Raw genomic sequence first — 21,016 nt, 5'->3', positions numbered from 1 at the left:
AGAGATTACCTATAATTTATATAGGGGCTATAATCCCAAAATTCACTATCCAGGGAAATATAAGCCAGACATGATATTTTATATTAACAAATAATATCATACAAGGATATCTCTTTTTATATAATAAATAACCATCAGCATGAATGGATGTGAATTATCTTGTGTGAATGAGACTACTTTAATTTTTGAAGACTTTTTTTGTTACCACCAACAAGTGATCCACATTTTAATCTATGATATCAAATATAGAGGAATATATATAATAGGATAAGAATTTTTCTTATAGATGATTTTATAACATCGCAGTACTAAGATTGCCTTGCATTAGCCACAGGTAAACTTCTTTGTCTATTATGGAGGATACTGATTCATGAAAGTGTCTATTAATCATTTTTGGAATTATTTTTGCAAAATGCCTCTATAAGAAGATCAGTTTTAAACATTCTCAGAATTATTTGTTTATATTATCAATCAATATAAGATGAACACTAAAGGGTTCTGTTGTTTTTAACACTCACAATTTCTTTTATTGTACACAGTTTCTATACACTTTTTTTTTAAATATTTTGTCAATATCCAATCTGTGGAATAAAGGCAAATTTGCCAAATAATGAGATATTTTATTTTTGCACAAATTCTTAGTAGTAGACTGGAGTGTCTTTTGTTGGTTCACTTATATGAGCTCCAACTCTCTTTTTATTAGCAAGATTAGCAAGAAGGAGGACTTTTCATAGTTATAGAGCGTGTGATGTAGTTTAATTAATAACTTATGAGTATGTTATAATTTGTCTTAAAACTTAGCTTTTAATGTATATATTTTATAATTCCTAGTGAGTTATAAAAAAATTCTTATGTCTTCTACTGAGTAATACGTAATATGATAGAGACAGTAAGCTATTTTGTACAATTAATTTATGATGGAACAATCCTGTGTAGCCATTTATATCTTTCCTACTTGTTGTATATCACTCAGTGAGTGATACCTAATAGTTTATATTCAGCCCTTAGTATAATAAGAGGGCGATGGCATACATTGAGGAGAGTGATTAGAGATCATTTCAGCTGACAGTAATAATGACTTAGTGTTATTGGATATTAAGTACCATTGAAGTACCTCTTCATGTCACTTGAACGTTAAGTGAAATTAGTACCCTAATCTTTCTCTTAAGTAGAGTGTTAATAGTTAGTAACAATTAGGTAAATATTTTTGTTACAAAGGTTATTTATTTGTCCAGGATAATAGGTTCCAGGAAGGAAGATAACATGGACATTAAAAGGGTAACTGTATTCTATATTTAATCATTAATGCAACCACATTGTGCAATTGTCTGTCATTGCTATTATTTCATTAGTTTACCAGCTTATATTAAATAAATCTCATGCCAAAGGGGCCTTTATTATAATATTATATTGTTTGAGAGTCCCTTGGCAGGGGTCTAGGTTTGGTATGGGGGAGGAGTTCTCCTGAATCAACCCTCAGTGTTCAATTCCAGGAACACAGCTGGGTGAAGGCATTCAGGTTCAGGTGGAGGCAAAATCAAGACATAAAGGTGATAAACACCTACTTTTACATTCAAGGGCTCAAAAGGGTTTTACATTTGGAGGCACCGCTGAGATGGATCTATACACTCAGAAGGCTGTTACCAAACAGGAGTGATTGTGTTGTTGACAAGTGAGGAAGTTCATGATTGGTGTGAGATACTGCAGAAATAGAGAAGATGCCTGGTTCTGAGCGGGGAACTCCTGGGAGTGTCAAAGAACAGTGTACAAGAACATTATATATCGGCTACAACAGCCAAAAGTACTAGGTCAAAGTGCTGATGGGCAGAATATGGCCTATGCTGTACTGTTAGGAAGTCAAACTGTGAGAAAAATTTTACCTGCTGTAATCCCTGGAAAGTAATAATAGCGTTGTCAAATAATGTGGCCTCAGAGGTTGCAGACGGAGGTTTCAAACTGTTTCAGTTCTACAGATGGGAGTAATATACTATTACAACCCCAGAGTTGGGTGAGCCTGATGGGGAATCTGAGGGAGTATCATTTTAATAGCTATGCAAAATCTCGTGGACCAACTTAGCAAGAACCAGCATGAGAACAGGTATAGATGGTTAAGGGAAATGGAAATGACAAAGAGAAAATGGATTGGGGAAAATTTGCATCACCCTGCCATGGACATAGTGCAGGCTGCCAGACGGGGTAATCCAGAGGCTACAGCTAACAAGACAGTTAAAGTGGTCAGCAATTAATCTGAGCTTACTACTAGGAATGAAGACTTATTGAAGAAGCTGAAGAGACAGAGTGAAGAAATAGAAAAATGATTGTCCACACAATCCGCTAATGGTGTAGAGATGCAAAAGTCCAAAGTCTATTGTCCTAGGGACAATAGAGATGTTGCCTATCCAAATGGGGTAATCAAGGACAGCAGTCTTCCTCTTTGCATCAAGGCAAGGCAGCGGGAAGCAGATATGGGGGACCTCAACCTTGCCCACTAAAGAAAAAACAAATCAACCATGCGGGGACTTTTTATAGCGACCAAAGTTGTCTACTTAAAGGATTGATGTACTGTGTATAAGGATAAATATAGTTGAACAGCACTTACTAACTATACTGACGGAAGAATAGAAAGGGCAGTGATAAAATCAGTTTACCCAGGAGCTAACATCAATTTGATAGTGGGTAATGTCACAGAGGATGAGGAGCAATGTATCTACTTACAGTCAGTTACATTGCCAGTCTTCAATTAAACACTGAAACATGTATATATAAATCTACCAGTATATTTAACTCATGATCACACAAGTTCACCTTATTATTAAATGGACTGAGTTACAGAGTAAATATTTATTGCTTATATATTTAAATTTGAATATCCACATTAGCGTCTCATATCAGCCGACTAATACAGCTACAAGCCCACTCCGGACAACACTTCTGGGTTCTGAGACATCATCAATGACATCATTACGCCTCCCTAGTGAGAATGTTGAAGGTTATAGTTTTCAATGTCCGGCGGTACCTGCATAGTACCAGTGCTTCTGCCGGGTTAAATACAGTTTCCCTTTATTCAAAGAAATGGTGTCTATAGAACACTTTGAGGGGTGACACACAGGGATCAAGTCAATCAACAGTTCACTGATATCATGGCCGGCTCCTATATGTCAGCTCTCACCTTTCCTCACTCTAGCGCTCCGTGCCGTGATTAGCACTTCCTAGTAGCGGGTCACATGACTCGGCTGTCGGGCGGGTTTTTTTAATCTGCCTTTCAATATTTAATCTCAGCACTGACACTTGCTCAGTGTCAGTGCAATTTACTTGCTCCTCTGTGTTGCTCCTTGTGTGGTGCTTTCTGCCAGATCTTCTGTGTACCATTTCTGCCTGTCTGACTACGCGCTGCTGGATCCTCCTGGGTACAGAACTTGGCCTGTCTGATATTCCATGCACCAGATCCTAGCTTGTCTGACTATCTGCTGCCTGATATTATGTGTACCAAATCCTAGCCTGTCTGGCTACTCTGCCCGACCACCGTGTACCCAGATCTCCAGTGCTACTACAGTGTGTTCCTGCCTTATCACTATACGCTTCTCCAGGAGTTCTCTTTCCTTCTCCTTGGGCCTTGTGCTGCATCCTGAAACAGTCCAGAGGGCCGCAACCTGCGGGTTCCTGGCAGCAAAGTCCATTCTGTCTTGTGACGGTTCTTGGTGAATACTGGGGAATCCGTTAGACTCCGTGCCTCTGGTCTGCTAGTGCTAATTGAGAATGGCAGCACAGTGGCTTAGTGGTTAGCACTTCTGCCTCACAGCGCTGGGGTCATGAGTTTAATTCCCCTTCATGGCTTTATCTGTGTGGAGTTTGCATGTGTTCCCCGTGTTTGCGTGGGTTTCCTCCGGGTGCTCTGGTTTCCCCCCACACTCCAAAAACATACTGGTAGGTTAATTGGCTGCTATCAAAATTGACCCTAGTCTATCTGTCTGTCTGTGTGTGTGTATATTAGGAAATTTAGACTGTAACCTCCAATGGGGCAGCGCTGCGGAATCAGTGGCGCTATATAAATAAATGAGGATGATAGTGATGGTGATGAATGGCACAGGTACCTATTGAGTTGTAAGACCAGATTAACTTTAATTGTTTATATTTAGAAATCCTATACACTTGCTTGATGACTATTTATGCCTTATTAAAAGGGACTGGGAGGAGTAACAATATGTTAGTGGTCTCTGGCTTAAATCCTTTTCAAACCATTCCCTATTAGAAATTGCTTATACCTACTCTGACTTGAGTGATTTAGTATTATAAATGAAACAAAAAAATAATAGCCATGAAATTATGAGGAGAGAACACATAGACCAAGCCTAACTAAATTTGTGGAAAGGCAAAATGACAGCTCTCCATAGTAGTCAGGTCTTGCCTAAGGCACCCAACAGTCCAAAGGAAATTTCCTGGCTATAAATGAATGGAATGGCCTCTCAAAGACCTGTCACTGCTAGACACAAGTGGTAAGTTACACACATATATATCTAAATAACTGCAGACTCAGGGGTAGATTTGCTAAAAATTGTATTTGATGGTGGTTTTAAACTGAAACACATCGACAGCGGTTTAATGATAGTGTTTGCCGGAAAACATTGAGCAGTCGGCGGCCTATGCTTGGTGGACACACATTAGCATAATTTATGTAATGGTAGAACCCGCCTCCCTTCAAAGAGTCAGGCTTTGGTTTCGGGGGCGGGTTTGTTGGTTGTGCTCAGTTAGCCCAGAAGGGTTGCAGGTTCTCGAATGCTTGGGATAAGGGATGCCCACGTTTAAAAATAAGGGTGCGTCTGGGTGAAATGGTTCCCCATGTATGGATATCGGGAGGATAAATGACCCTCACTGTGATATAAGGAGCTTATCATTTTTTCCTCCACCATACAAAGCTTTTATTTTAATAAACTCCTTTATTTGTCAAGCTCTGGATTTGTGTACTTTATTTACTAGTAGATTGGCAAGGAGGATGTAAAAAAGGAGGTGACTTATTATTATGTGAAAACATCAGCCGTTAAGCATTTTAATAGCAATTGTTTATTGTATCCACTTTTCTGGTTAAGAGCTTATGCATTAAAAATGCTTCTAGCACAAACGAGAGCTGTATTCTCTAATGCGGGTATACTTTATGCTCATCAAGTTCCTTAAAAGGCAGAACTACTTGGCACAGATTCCAAAATAACTACTGCCCCCTAGGTCTTATATAGGTATCGCAAAGGCGTTTAGAGTTCTCTGATTGTTTGATGCTTGTGAAGCCTATGAAGAGTCTTCAGAATAGAGTTTCACCAGCTTAGGATATCATTTTGCAACGTGGTAGGCAGACAAATCGTTCACTATCTGAGATGCCACAAAATGTTTCTGGCAGAAAAGAATTGAAAATGAGCCCAAATCATTGTGACATTATAAAGGTACATACAGCATGTCAACTTTATCTCAAACCCTCTTCACAGGTAAACAGAGTACATGATGTAACTTAACAGAGCACAGAATATAGTAATCATCAACTTTTATTTATAAGGTTCCACAGCGCTGTACAGCAAGGGTACATCAATATAAAACAAATGCATGTACTAATAATACATCAATGCAACAATAATACATAAAACAGATAATACATAGGTGCAAATTAACATAAAAACAAATACAACAATACACGTAGCTAACATAGTAAATAGCACAATACAGTGTACTATATGCAGCATACAATGCAGACCGGATTGACAGACAGGAGTCAAAGGGTAGAGAGAACCCTGCCGACGATAGCTTACATTCCAAAGTACATACTAGACAAGTTTTGTATTGATAAATGCAATATTGCAGGAAAATGTGGCTCTGTGTGCATAATGATTTATGCCCACATGTTTTAGTGAATGCGTATAGAAAATAAGTCTTATTTATAAATAGGGTATATTTTACACGTAAGCTCTGAGCAATGAATCTCAAAACCTGGTAATGAGAGGATAAAATTCACTAAGAAGAGTCATCCCATAAATAATTGTGTGCCAGATAGAATAAATATACTGCCCAAAACTGTCACCTTCTTGCAGTGAAAAAGTAAGATATATTCAGTATTACAGCCACATGACAGAGCCACAATATTACCAGCATAATAACCTCAACTACGGATACACAGCCGCAACATACAGTATTAATCATATTATGCTGTTTATTAATTGACATATTAAATTAGTTTTATTCTTGTTACCACATAGTACGAGTCTCATTTATTTTCCCAGATATGCCCCTACATAATAAATTATCAGTTTAGCAGTTGGTTAACTTACAAATATATTTAGATTTTAAACCTAAGTGGCCATCGGTTCCCCTACTGTTTTAGTTAGTTAACAAAACAGTTCTATCAAAGTAAGTATTATTTTAAAACCTAACTTCCTGTGCAAAATATTCCCCAGTGTTCCATCAGTCTGGATCTCGGATGAACTACATCGTTTCTTATAAACTGTCCATGGTCCATAAATTTCCAGGCATAAAGACTATGACTGTGCTGAGCAAATCTGCCGTGCACTGTAGCCGTGCTAGCTCGTTTTGCAATGGAGATGTTAAATAATTAATATGTCTATTGATATTACGGATTGGTTGGGTTAAAATTGCAGCACATGTTATGTGTTTGAATCTCCTGCCACAGTTTGTTAATGTATGTTTCCCCTTTAACCACATATCCATTCTAAAAAGTCCTTAATTAATGATATACACTTAAAAATTCTGTGAGCCCCTTCTACACAAATGTATGCATATATTTATTATAGGTTCAGCAAGCTGTGCATGAGTGTAACTGTATAACAACTAAACGTAAATTACAGCCAAATATACATTTTATGTGTTAAATATAAATGTACACAAAAATAAATACAGTTCCCTTTAAATAATGGTGGTAATTTGCAAAAGCACTAAAATGTAAGTACACAACGCTAAAGCTATTTTCCCCCCATATTATTCTCCTATTATATTTTTTTATAATTATGTCTGTTTTTATAGAGTTGCTCTCAGATTAGCATGACAAAGTGGCAAAGACTGCAGAATGAGCACATTTGTTTTCAAGATGACAGACAGACCCAGACAGATATGGACAGACTGCGGCCTTGATTCCATAATAAAATATTCTCATCAGATGCCAAAAGTTGGAGACCGTTCATATTTGGAGGTGTCCCTGATTTAGTAGGCATCCACAGGGCCTCAAAATTCCTGTAATTTCAAAGCACAATGTAGGTGTCCACTTCTTTTAATGTACTTGGTCAATTTATAAACAAATACATGTACAGTATATATATATATATATATATATATGTATATATATATAGGTATATTTTTTATATATATATATATATATATATATATATATATATACCTATATCATATTTATATATATACATATATATATACACATATATACGTGTGTGTGTGTGTGTATATATATATATATATATATATATATATATATATATCTATCATCATCATCACCATTTATTTATATAGCGCCACTGATTCCGCAGCGCTGTAGAGAGAACTCATTCACATCTGTCCCTGCCCCAATGGATTTTACAGTCTAAATTCCTTAATATAGACACACACTCACACACAGACTCATACATATGTGTGTGTGTGTGTGTACATATATATATATATACATATATATATATATATATATATATATATATATATATGATATATCTGCCTCTCTGACTGTGTCACGCTGCATCACGTGGCTGCGTAACTGATGATGCGTCCGCACACGTGTCATGTGATGCAGCCAAAAGTAATAAATAGGAAATATTGCATCGGAAGGGGGGGGTGGCCCTAACAGCGGTTGGACTAAGCTGCCCCCCGGCAAAGCCCGCCCCTGCCATAAGTCAAGATAGTGGCGCGTTACTTCCTGCTTCCATGGTAGCTACATCAGTGCGTATATATATTAATTCCATACTCCAATAGACGACTTGCTTGCCCTTTAATCACACTAACTTAAAATCTTATTCAACCAATCCTCAAATCTGAGTTCGATGACATAATAATATCATATCTGTATTTAGAAGATTTTTATCATTCAAACAAGGGTGAAGACTGCTTAACAGTTATCAGTCAAACAATTTTTTTCCCAATAAAGAAAGGTAGAATAAGCTAAAAATATTCGCACAAAACAGTTACATGAAAAACAGATGTTCAGGGGGGAAATGGATTGAATCATATGACAATTAAACATTTTAAAGCAAACAGACAACTTTCAAGCCAAAATAGATGCCTGAGATAAAGATATAAAATAAGTAGAAACAGATTTACTCTTGGAATAATGTGGTCATTAAGAGTGTATGATAAAGACGTAGTTTCACCTTGTCCAATAAGTCTCCAAATGTGTTACATTCTCCTCTGACATCAGCCATGATGTGTATTGTTCTATGGTGTGACTGAATACACACAACCTGTCTGCATTATGTACTATATATTTTTGCATATTTCCCCCATTCTAAAAAATAAAAACCTGGCCAAGATGTAATCCATCCATTGGCCATACCCATTATCAGTTAAGTTTTGACCCTTTTGTATGAGTGTCCCGCAAAAAAATGTGACTTTGAGCAGGGTGTAGATGCATCTGTACTTCCTGCACTGATGACGTCACAGACCTGAAAGTGTTAGCCGATAGTGGCTGTGTAGCTGCGTTACTCGGCAGTCAATTGTGTGCTAATCAAATCGTCTTGCTCTTAAATGTTACATCAATGAAGCCTGAACAGACATACAGGTTTTCTCTGATCATAGTATACATCGGTACATGTAATATGCTAGAACATTAGGAATTACAGGAAGACTCTCCGCCGTTCTATTGGCCCTTTCCATTAGACAGGAATAATACCAAAGTCCTTGTCTCTTGGTCTTATGGATGACAGTATAGGAGTTACCACTATCTCTAGAACAAAGGCGCATTTTTCCAAGTAATGAGAATATTAATGTTGATCACCCATAAGAAATTTTATTTGTAAATTATCAATTAGTGGACTGGGGTACCTTCTCTCTATATACTTAGACCTTACTTCAGTCTTTATGTTTATATACTTCCTGCAGTTACCAGGACAATTCTGTCCGAAACCTAGGTGAGGAGGAATGGATGACGTCTGCATATACCAAGCAAGAAGACATTTGTAAGGGCGCACAACATACAGGTGAAAGAGAATACACCTCAGTATAACAAGGACCTAAACTAGTTTTACATGCTCATTTTTAGTTATATGATTGGATTAAAAAGAGCCCCGATGTATCTGCAGGTCCAGGACAGTCTCACAAAACATGCTCACCTAAGATCTCAAAAGTGGTTATTTGTTTGTTTTTATATTTTCTTGGAAAGGGCAACCAAATATTTAGAGCAGCCTCTTTAATTATTGTAACTGGCACAGATACAAAGCAAAGTGGGAGCTCTCCAGGGGCAGGTGGGGCTGGGGGGACAGGGGGGCATGATCCCCCTGGGCCGGTCCCATAGTGGGCTACCTTGGGATGGGTCACTGAGCCACCTGCATTTTTATCCCTTTAAAATAGGATGCTGAGTCGAGTCTTGCCCCCCCGGGCTGAAGTTTTCCAGCCCTCCCCTGGAGCTCTCCATAGAAAATAAACATCTTAGTAGGGAAATTAATATGTAATTTTATGGAGATTGAAATTCTTGCTTTGATGGGAATTTTCTATTTGAGAGACTTTGGGGAAAATTAGACCATACCAATATCCAAAATGGGCACACATGCCAATAAGATCATGGACCCCTCGAGGTCGTCTAGACAAATTGCATCCCAATTGCATTGAACAGATACAGAGTCTCAGTACTAGGAGCAAACCAAAGAAAAGGGCAAATTTTCACTTTGGAAAAATCATGTTACACTTTAGGGGGGCAAATTTAAAATGTGCAGACAGATCTAGAGTTGGGAATCAGAATATTTTAGCTCAACTCTAAATTGGAGTGTAAAATAAAGCTGGAGAGTATTATAGTGCTACATGTAAAGGCAGACAGTATTTTCGATGCATGTACAAAATAAATTGATTTGCACCCCCTGCATTATAACAGGGTTTGTACAGTAGCACCTGTTTTTGTTTTGAGCCTTACTCTAAATGGTGCAACTGAATTATTTTTTTTTTACCAGTTTTACCCGAACAACCAAATTCACCAACAGAAAAGCTGTTTGTGAGCATCTTAATTCTACTGTAAATAGATGGCAGCAAAACAAAAGGAGGACAGGAAATGACAAACCTGTTTTGGGGTGACTGTAATACATGTGGCTCCGTGCATTCAGTATTGCAAAATCAATAACTTACTATATATATATATATATATATATATATATATATATATATATATATATATTCAAGTTAACCTGTGCATTATACTCATGCATTCTAGTCAAATGAAGCTACTTAAGGTGTTAAAAAGGTTCTTGTCATGCATTTGGGGCTAGCCCAGGCCTCCTCAGGGGAAGAGTGTTACTTCCTGACGCAAGCGCCCTTTTTTAACGTAGTTTTGTCCATGTCACCACCTCATCATTTTTCTCCATCACCTCATCCTTCATCTTTATCGCCACATCTATCCAGATGTCTATCCAGACACAGGGATCTCTCTCAGCGGTCCTGAGTATCACACTCCTCTCGCTCTGTCACCCCTGGCAACCACCAACCACTCCCCACTGTCACCCCTGGCAACCACCAACCACTCCCAATTGTCACTTCTCCTTCAAGAAATATATATATATTTTTTAAAAATCTTTATAAACACTTTTAACAATTAACAAATTAAATTAACAAATTAAACACATCTTAGTATACCAAATTTCAGCCCTTTCTGAGGTTTTTTTTCCACACACACTAAGAATTTAGTAGGTCAGTGTATAACTTCGCCCAGCAGGTGGCGCTGCAGCTTGTTTTTTTTGTTTTCCACACACAGACACACGCCACTAGGCTTTTATATAGTAGACAAGTTAACCCGTGCATGATACTCATGCATTCTAGTCAAATAAAGCTACTTAAGGTGTTAAAAAGGTTCTTGTCATGCATTTGGGGCTAGGCCAGGCCTCCTCAGGGGAAGAGCGTTACTTCCCGATGCAAGCGCCATTTTTTAACGTGGTTTTGTCCACATGTCACCACCTCATCATTTTTCTCCATCACCTCATCCTTCATCTTCATCGCCACATCCTTCATCAAGCTACTTAAGGTGTTAAAAACTCCCCACTGTCACCTATGGCAACCAGCAACCACTCCCAACTGTCACTTCTCCTTCAAGAAATATATAGGTTAGTGTATAACTCTGCCCAGCAGGTGGCGCTGCAGCTTGTTTTTTTTTTTCACACACGCCACTAGGCATTTATATAGTAGAATATATAATTCACTGCATATGCACCAGCGCCCAGGATACTCAGTAGAGCACAACTGGGGTCTCTAGTGCCTCTAGAGGCCTCTAGATTCTCCACTGGCCTCACCATCTCCATTATTCCACCATAATTTTGCTACTTCTTCTACAGCTGCTCCTGCTCTACAGTTCTGCTTATGCGCTGTAGCTTCTAAACCATCTGTGCGGGGGAGACTGACAAATCAGTCAGTGTTAGAGGAGGGAGACAGGGACTGGCAGCCATGCTGGCTGCTCTTCATTTTTTTACTGCAGAAACAAACAAAGGACGTTCCCTTCTCCACTCATCGGCCTATGTCTGAAGGAGTTCTTCTAAAGCTGCAGCTCCATCAGTCCTTAGATTAATCTGTCCCTGGAGACATTGGGCAATTTGCCTGATGCTGTCAGTGCAGCTTTATGTGATTCAGCTGTTTTAACTGACTCCATAAGGTAAAAGTTGGGCCTTTTATATTTTTGGAATATTGATTAGTTGCTCTAATTGGTTAAATTGGCAATCCAGAATTTACACAGCGATTGACACCTCCAAATCAACAGCTGACATTAAAATCCACAAAATTACTGGTTTTGACATATAATCATTTGCAATATAAAACTATCTTGCATGGGCTATTTAATTAACTATGGTGGTGGGTCCAGTTCTGAGGTTCACAATCTGCTCATCAAGAACCCCAAATAGGCAATGTTCTGAGTCTTTGTTTATTTATACATGTATAAATCAATCTAATTGTAATTATCCCACATATTCCTACAGAGAAAATTTCTCAAACTATGACATGTTCAGGGAACTTAATGCAATTGTATCGCCCCCGCACAAAACAGAATATGCTATATTAAATACAATCAGTTGCTGACTAAGAACAGGAGAGTTCTCAGGACCAAAGAGGAGGGAACATGATTGAACATGGGCCAATGGGGTGACTCAATCTTCAGTGGCCCTCCACTCACATGTCTTTGGCCTTGATCCACCCAGCCCCCTCCCCTGATTTCAGTCTTTGCCGTCTATCACAGCTAGTAATACAGAGATAAGTTGTTGCTACACTCTCTTTAATGAGAAAGTTGAGCAACAGCTCCCTGGTTCCTCTCCCTAAGTGGCTATGAAGAGATAATTATGGAGGAAATACTAGAAATGCTCTTTCCTCCATATTAGTCTTTGTTATATAAACTCCCCTAGTATACAGAATATATATTCTGTGGACAATCTTGCTTAGATTAGAATGAAATTCTCATTTTTTTCTTGTGTCTTATTTTACTGTACAGATATGATTTTGTAAGGGAAGTACTCCATGGAGTAAATGTATCAAGCTGAGAGTTTTCCGGCGAGTTTGAAAAACCAATCAGATATCATTTATTTAGTACATTCTACAAATTAACAGCTAGAATCTGATTAGTTGCTATAGGCAACATCTCCACTTATCAAACCCGCCGGAAAACTCTCAGCTTGATACATTTACCCCCATATGTATACATTTGGGAAGGCTACAACAAACTACTTAACACAATAAACCACTGTGGTCAATTACAAACTCCCTTGTGTTTTTTATCGCGTGATGGTTATGTAGACATTTCCCGCATTTGGCACCAATTTTTTCTGGTCCTGTCGAAAAACATGAAATGGGTGTTTTACAGTATACAGAATCCCAATAATAGTATCTTGTTACAGTACTACAAGAAAATAATCAATTTATGCTTGTGATTAGATAAGTTTCATACTTATGAACAGGGCCGGATTTACCACTAGGCAACCTAGGCAATTGCCTAGGGCCCAGTGGTCCCCAAAGGGCCCTTCCAGGGCTGGCGGTGAGACCACCCTTTAAAAATGGGCTGCTACTTATGGGCCAGTGCTATGTGCTTGCCCCCCCCCCCCCCGGGCTACAGTCTACCAGCAAGCCCCTAAATAGAGTTATATGTTATGCTAATAAACTACAGTGCAATGGATTTTTTCAGGGAGGGGGCCCCAAACCAGTATCTTGTCTAGGGCCCCGTGAGGTCTAAATCCGGCTCTGCTTATGAATAATAAAATGTATATCTGATCAACATAGTGTATGTTCACAGGCAACAAAGCAGTTTAGCAGAATTTAAAAGGAGGCCTTAAAGCTACCTTTTATTAATTTATCTATTTATCTATCTATGCATGATTTATTTTTAAGACAAGTTTCTGATAAATAGCTACAAAGATATAACGTTGCAATGCTCACATTTAAATAAAGCTGTATAATTCCATAGAATATGTCAATTACAGCCAAAGCAAATTCTCGAATATATATTTTAATAAATAAAATGATGTCCTAAAACAAATGGATCCTGTACAATTAAATTTTTACTTATATTTATAAATGCTTTCTAATGTATAATTTTATTTACTGGAAGCTGTTTATTAAAACACCAGTCCTTTCATTGTTTGACAAAAGCAAATTTCATACTGTCTAAGCTTAAAATAAAAGCTTCGAAATAAAGATTTATTATTGAAAGATTTGTATTATTTTTACTAGTTTTGCAGTGAGCTGCTTTAGTTTGTGTTTTCTTCGTTGGTGCTTTTTATGAAATTAAAAATTACAGATAGAAATCTAAAGTTTATGAAGTCATAAAAAGAACACATTTAACGTCTTCATAAAGAAAGAAAAAACAAACGGTAAAAAAAAAAATTGACAGTAAAAAGTACATTGCCTTAAAAGTACAGGCTGAACTTTTCATGGGAATAACAACAGAATGTCAACTAGCTATGCAAAGTATTACATCCCAACATCTGTATGTGCAGATGTCTTAGAAATCTCTCTGCATTAAGAAAATATATCTGACAAAAAAATCTGGTCTCCTCTATAGCATTGAAGTTGCAAAGAACAAGTTAACTGTCAAGCATTTGATTAATTAAACCATAGATGTATAGAGCAGGAACTAAAATGTGCATTCCATTTAAATTTGCACACAAACAAAAAAAAAAAGAAAGCTATAACATTTGTCTTGCGACATCCTATCATCACATTTCTTTGTTTATATTAGCTCTATAAAGAATCTCATATCACAGTTCACATTGCAGTTGGCCTCAGTGAATGTACTTCTTGTTGTATTACAGCAAACATTATGCTTACAGTGCATTTGTTCATTATAATATTTTACTGCACTAGCTTATTACATGGCTGGGATTCAAGAACTATAAATATTCACATGACATATAATTTTATTGGATTAAACAGAAGATTCATTGCAGTAGCTGAAGACTCCATGTTTTTGTGTTATTCGCTTTTCAAATGCTTGTAGAAGCATGCACAAACCACCTGCTGCTTTAGGAATTTACTATCCTTATTAAATCATGTTTTTGTACAAATGAAAATTAGTTCAGTTGTGAAACTATTTGTAACTTGGCTTCCTTAATATCGTGCAATTCCAGGATGAGCCTTTTATTTGTGAAGCAAATTCGTGCAGCTGAAATCCGTTTGTGATTCTCCATGACCAATTCATGAGAAGGATAATAAGAGAGAGTATTTATCCAAAGTGTAAGGAGAATTTCTTCATTTGTCTTTCAAATACTCATACAGAAGCATGACAATATTTTATGAAGATTGAGAGCAAATACTTGTGTGTAAAATCATCCATTAATAGAAACATATGTGCAGAAGGAGTACCGTATCCATGTTCATTACAACTTGCAGCGTAAGCAACAGAAGCTATCATATTCAGACAGTTCAATATGGGGTATTATTATATTTGTCATTGTTATTGTGATACAAACATAATACATATCATTGTATAGATTACAGATACAAACATATTAATATTAATTTAGCTATATATACTGGCATACATGGCAGAAAGGGCTCTGTTCAGAAGAGATTAGCAATTATTGAATCATAACATGAGGCAGGGGCCTATCTAGGAAAGGGGGGGGGGCTTTCCGGGTGCTTGGAAACCCCCTCACAGCCTGGAGCATTGTATGGTTTAGGAGGCTTGTCCTCTTTATATGATGGGGATAGGAATTGCCTGTGTATATGATGGGATTAGGAATTGTCTGTGTATATGATGGGGAGTTGGATAGTAGCCCGGCACTGTCTAAAATTATAGACACGCTCCCATGCATACTGGCCATGCCTGTTGGCGGCATGACGTGGAAACCCCTCTCTAGAAATCCTGCGTTTGCCCCTCAGAGGGCTGGTTGAGGACATTATTATTATTATTATTATTATTATCATTTATTTATAAGGTGCCCCAAAGGTCCACAGTGATTCACAAAGAGGAGTAGAACAAAACAACAACGAATGACATTATCTGGAGAAGATTTGTTCCAAGGTGCGCAGCAAAAGAACAACGACTTGCACGGTACAGAGATGGGATCAAGCAGGAAGCAGATCAGCGTGAGACAGGCCTGTGCGCAGGAACATAGGAGCAACATACCAAACATGAGATGAAGTGGAGAGAAATATAGAGAACAGGCAGAAGCTGACTAACAGAGGAGCTCAGGTGGACAGCAAAGGTGATGCAGGAAAACAAGAGGATATTTAAAATCTTAGTTGAGTACAATTTGCAACTTAAAGATCAGAATATTTAAGAAATAGAGCACCATGGTCCACTATAAATAAAGGGAGAAAATATGAAAATAAAAAATATCTTTGTTGTATTTATTATTCGTTCACAAACAAAAAAATAAAAGAAAAACTTTCTCCATTATATAGTTTGACAATTTAATATTTTATTTTCAGATAGTTTTATTTTTGCTAAAAGATAGTAGAGTGCAATAAAGTGAAAGAAATGGTAAATATTAAAACTTAAAAATGAAAACACACACCAAGATACCCGCTAGGCCGGACAGTGCTATATTAATTTAGTGTAATTATGCCTAATCCGAAAGCTTGATCAATCAATATAGTGCTCTTATCATAATGATTTTTTAATAAATTCTAATAAGTCATTTTCATCCCCTAAATAATCAAAAAAGTATATTCTTAGTAAATTATTTGCATATAGTACTGTTATCTATTGCCTCGCTAGTTTTGTGTCCCCGATTATCTTGCTCACAGAGACAAGACGCAAAATAACATCTGTTTAGTAAAAGGTGTCTGAAGACTAAGATTCAGTTGTAGTTCCCCAATGTTTAGTCATTCATTGGATAGCAGGGAAGTAGCAACACATGAGTCTCCTGAAAAGAAAATCAGTATCAACTTGATAACGGAATTTGTAGCCGCTTCTTTGTATTGTTCAAATACCAACTATTTCAATGAGATTATTAATTTCAGTCAAAATAAAATGTTAGACTATCTATGTATATATATATATATATATATATATATACAAGTTAACCCATGCATGATACTCATGCATTCTAGTCAAATCAAGCTACTAAAGGTGTTAAAAAGGTTCTTGTCATGCATTTGGGCCTAGCCCAGGTCTCCTCAGGGGAAAAGCGTTACTTCCCGACGCAAGCGCCCTTTTTTAACGTGGTTTTATCCTCATCATTTTTCTCCATCACCTCACCCTTCATCTTTATCGCCACATCTATCCAGACACAGGGATCTCTCTCAGCGGTCCTGAGTATCACACTCCTCTCACTCTGTCACCCCCGGCAACCACCAACCACTCCCAACTGTCACCCCCGGCAACCACCAACCACTCCCAACTGTCACTTCTCTTTCAAGAAATATATATATATTTTTTAAAATCTTTATAAACACTTTTAACAATTAACAAATTAAATTACCAAATTAAAAACATCTTAGTATACCAAATTTCAGCCCTTTCTGAGTTTTTTTCCCCACACACACTAAGAATTTAGTAGGTCAGTGTATAACGCAGCCCAGCAGGTGGCGCTGCAGCTTTGTGTTTTTTTCCCCACACACACACAGACTAACACACGCCACTAGGCTTTTATATAATAGATATGTATGTGTGTGTTGTTCTTACATATAGTGTATTTCAATGCATTTCACCACAGGTATGTCACTCTGAACGCAGCGGTTCACGCATGCAAATTCAAAAATTGTTGTATGTATCTTACATAAGAGATATAAGGCTGTAATGGTTATCACTATTCTTAAATTATAATTAATTAGCTCAAAAAAGTTAATCAGAGGTGCAAAGGTAGTTTAATACAAATTCCCTAAGCAGAGAGTGATTTCAACCTGGTGACAGGATTATTAGCTGTCCGGTTTAGCTGATCAGATACCAAGTACCTCAGAATGAAGTATGTAGCTTTCATGTGAGTAGAATATCTTCTCATTATACTTCTCACATATTATTGTTTTTCCAGGCTTGGTTCATAAGCTTCTGCTATATTAGCTAAAAGTATTTGCAATCAGGGGACAGGAGTGTAGTTGGTGCTAGAGGTGCAGACAAATACTATGCATTTGTTTCAGACACAAGGGGTATTGATATATTTATAACACCCCAGAAAAAAACAGATATCAGAATGACTTAATTATCAATAGAACTGGTTGTCAGTGTCATTAGACGCTTTTTGATCGCAGGGTGACCAATGTAATTATCTAAGTCACATGTCTAAATTGACCTGAGTAATCGGCATGTAAAGAGTCTCATGCAGTTTGCAAGTGTGTTAAAATGCCGCGTTCTGTTCTCAAAGGTTTAAACTCTTCTACATATCAGATATCTTGATATGCACACATTTTTTACTGACTTGATCACTGTGCAACTTGTATATTATTAAATACTCCTATCATATACAACAATGATTGTGGTCTCACAATAGCTTTTAGCAGATTGTAGTTAGAATATGAGCACATTTAATATAAATTACATTGCTATATTCTTAGGTTTGTGTTCGGCATTTCTAGCAGCTACTATGCCTCGCTGCCATACCCGTCACTGTGCTTACAGGTAATGGCGTCAGAATTGACGTAAAAGTCCCAACATACATTCCACCTATTGCTCATGTATAAACCTTGCTAAAGGTCTCAGTATTTATTTACAGATGTGTTAACCAATAGGAGGTCCTCAGCTAATAATTGACATGTCAACATGCCAATCATATGCCTTATTCTAAAATTATAGCTACTTCATAAGGCACATATTAGTAGGATCTCCTGCCAAAAATAATCTTTTAATGGTACAAAGTTATAGGGAAAGAGTTTTTATCAGTATTCCATTGTTCAACTATCTTTATTTATTCTATATATGTTTGTTGACTTAAAAAAGATTAATAAATTGGTGTTGGGATATATCTCTGGATGTAATGTTATTTGATAGTCTTTATGTCTTTACAAATTGTAATTGCATACCTTAAGTAAACTAATAGTAAGATGGCTACTAAATGAAAGTAATATATGTTGGGAAGAATAGGGTAAAAACTTTACGGGTGAATTATATTAAAATAAATGTTAGTGCTAATAGTGTCAAATGTATAATGTGATGTTGTTTTGATCACAATATTAATATTGTAATTGAACATTTCCATTAATATTTATTCGATAAAGATAATGAAGTGAAATTAACAGGTTGAATATTAAACTGAAGTGCACGTGAAGTGCGTGTGAAATAAAATTATACTAAAGTGCATAAATTTGTGTGGTCAGGAAAAAAGAAAAAGTTAAAAGTACATCCATTGTGATGCATAGATGTGAATTATGTTATTATTTAAATGGTAATTCTACAAAATTGGTGGAAAATGCATAAAAGATTTATTGTCATTATACAAACGGGCACTTAAAACTCACCTGTTCCTTAAGGCCTACCAACCATCAACTTAACCTCTCACCTCTTCTGTTTCTCCCCTGGCTCCTCTTCTCTCCCCTTTGCTTCACTGGCTCCCTCTTGTGCCTGATTTTGTTTACCCTCCCTTAGGATGTAAGCTCGTATGAGCAGGGCCCCTCTCCCCTCCTGTCTCCACACCTGTTCTTCTGCTCCGTCTCTACTGTATTTGCCTGCCTGGAGTTTATGAAGTTCTGGTACTTTGTGTTTATTGTTCTGTATTGTTTTACCCTGTATAGTGTACTGTTTGTGCTGTGTACGGCGCTGCGGAAACCTTGTGGCACCTAACAAATAAACGATAATAATAATAATAATAATAATAATATTGCAATATCATAAATGCACCATTTCTCAATACATAGTATAGTCATTATTGTTATCATCCAAAGATTGCCCCTTCATGTCATGTAGTTTTAAAGCATTATATTTTGCAATTTGATAAATACTTCTAATATTTATTTTCTCTATGTTTATTTTATTTTTATTTATTTTTTAAAAACCTTTTTTACATTTTTAATCCCAATGTGTAGAGGGACTCCAATGCATTCAGAAAAAAATCCTGGACCAGTATAACATTCTTTATTTAATCACAATTGATGCCAATTTTTCATAAACATATGAAGATATAAAATAAAATGTATATGCATGATAAAAAAAAGAGAAATATCCAAATTGTGAAAAGTAACAGCTTATTATCTTATTATTTAGATATTTTAAACGCTAGAGAGAGTAATAGAGGATAAAATAGATATTTTATCCCAAAAGGCTAGCAAAATTAATATTTCACTGTGACCCCGTGGGAGGAGGAAATTCAGAAGGAAAATCCATTTGCTTTCTTTCCATAGAAGCTTCTTCGTTAAGTCACATCCCTGTATACCCAGCTTGACGTTTTGGAAAAAAGCTTTGAATCCTCTCATATTTCCGTCATGTTGTTCAAGAAAATGTCATGCGTCTGATTGTTTAATTTTCCTCCTGTCTAAGACTATGCTTCTGATTGTTCCAATGTATTTCAATAGACGATGTTTAAAAGGATCTTGTTGTCATCCCTACATAGGTCTTTTCACATGGACACCTCAAACCATAAATGATTCCATATGTATCACAGTTAATAAAGTGTGATATTGTATGAATTTCCTTGAATTTATCCTTAATCTCCATAATTTTGCTGATGTATGTACAAACTTTACACTTAACATATCCTTTTTTTTTTATTGGAAGTTGTTTTCACACTTGGGACAAAGTGGCTTTTTACTATCCTGTTTTACATTTGTTGCTCTCCTCCAACTTAAGGAGACTTTAAACTCAAGGACCTCAGGTAAGTTTCCATCGGAAAGTAGAATGCTCTAATGCTTTTGTGGAATATTTTGGATTTGTTTACACTTGTCACAGAAATCTCCAATTAAATCTGATCTTATTGGTTGTTTCTATTTTTGGTTTAGGGTGCAAGAATTGATTCCTGTCCATCAGCTTAATAGTCTTTAGTGCTCTTTTAGTTGAGCATTTGCTGTACCCTCGTTCTATTAAACTTTCAATGAGCTCTTTTGAGCTTATGTGAAAGTTATGAGGATATGAACAATTCCCTTTTAACCTCAGATATCCTCCTTTCTGTATGTTTTTAATTATTGGAGGAAAGTGGAAGCTATCATTGATTTAAACACTATTTGTGGCATAGTGTTTCCTGTATAGGTCTGTCTCTATTTTTCCATTGTATTATTTATGAATGGTGAGATCCAGGAAATAAATCTTATTTCTATGCATCTCATAGGTCAATTTGAGATTGATGTTATTGGTGTTTAAGATGTTGATCGTTCATCCAAAATATTTTGATCTTCCTTCCAGAAAATTGATATATCGTCAATGTATCTTGCCCATGTAACTAGGCAATCCGTATATTTACGGTTGTTTTTATTGAACACCATTTCAATC

The sequence above is a fragment of the Mixophyes fleayi genome, chromosome 3, assembly GCF_038048845.1.
Source record: "Mixophyes fleayi isolate aMixFle1 chromosome 3, aMixFle1.hap1, whole genome shotgun sequence".
NCBI classification, from domain to species: domain Eukaryota; kingdom Metazoa; phylum Chordata; class Amphibia; order Anura; family Limnodynastidae; genus Mixophyes; species Mixophyes fleayi.
This window is presented reverse-complemented; position numbering follows the sequence as displayed.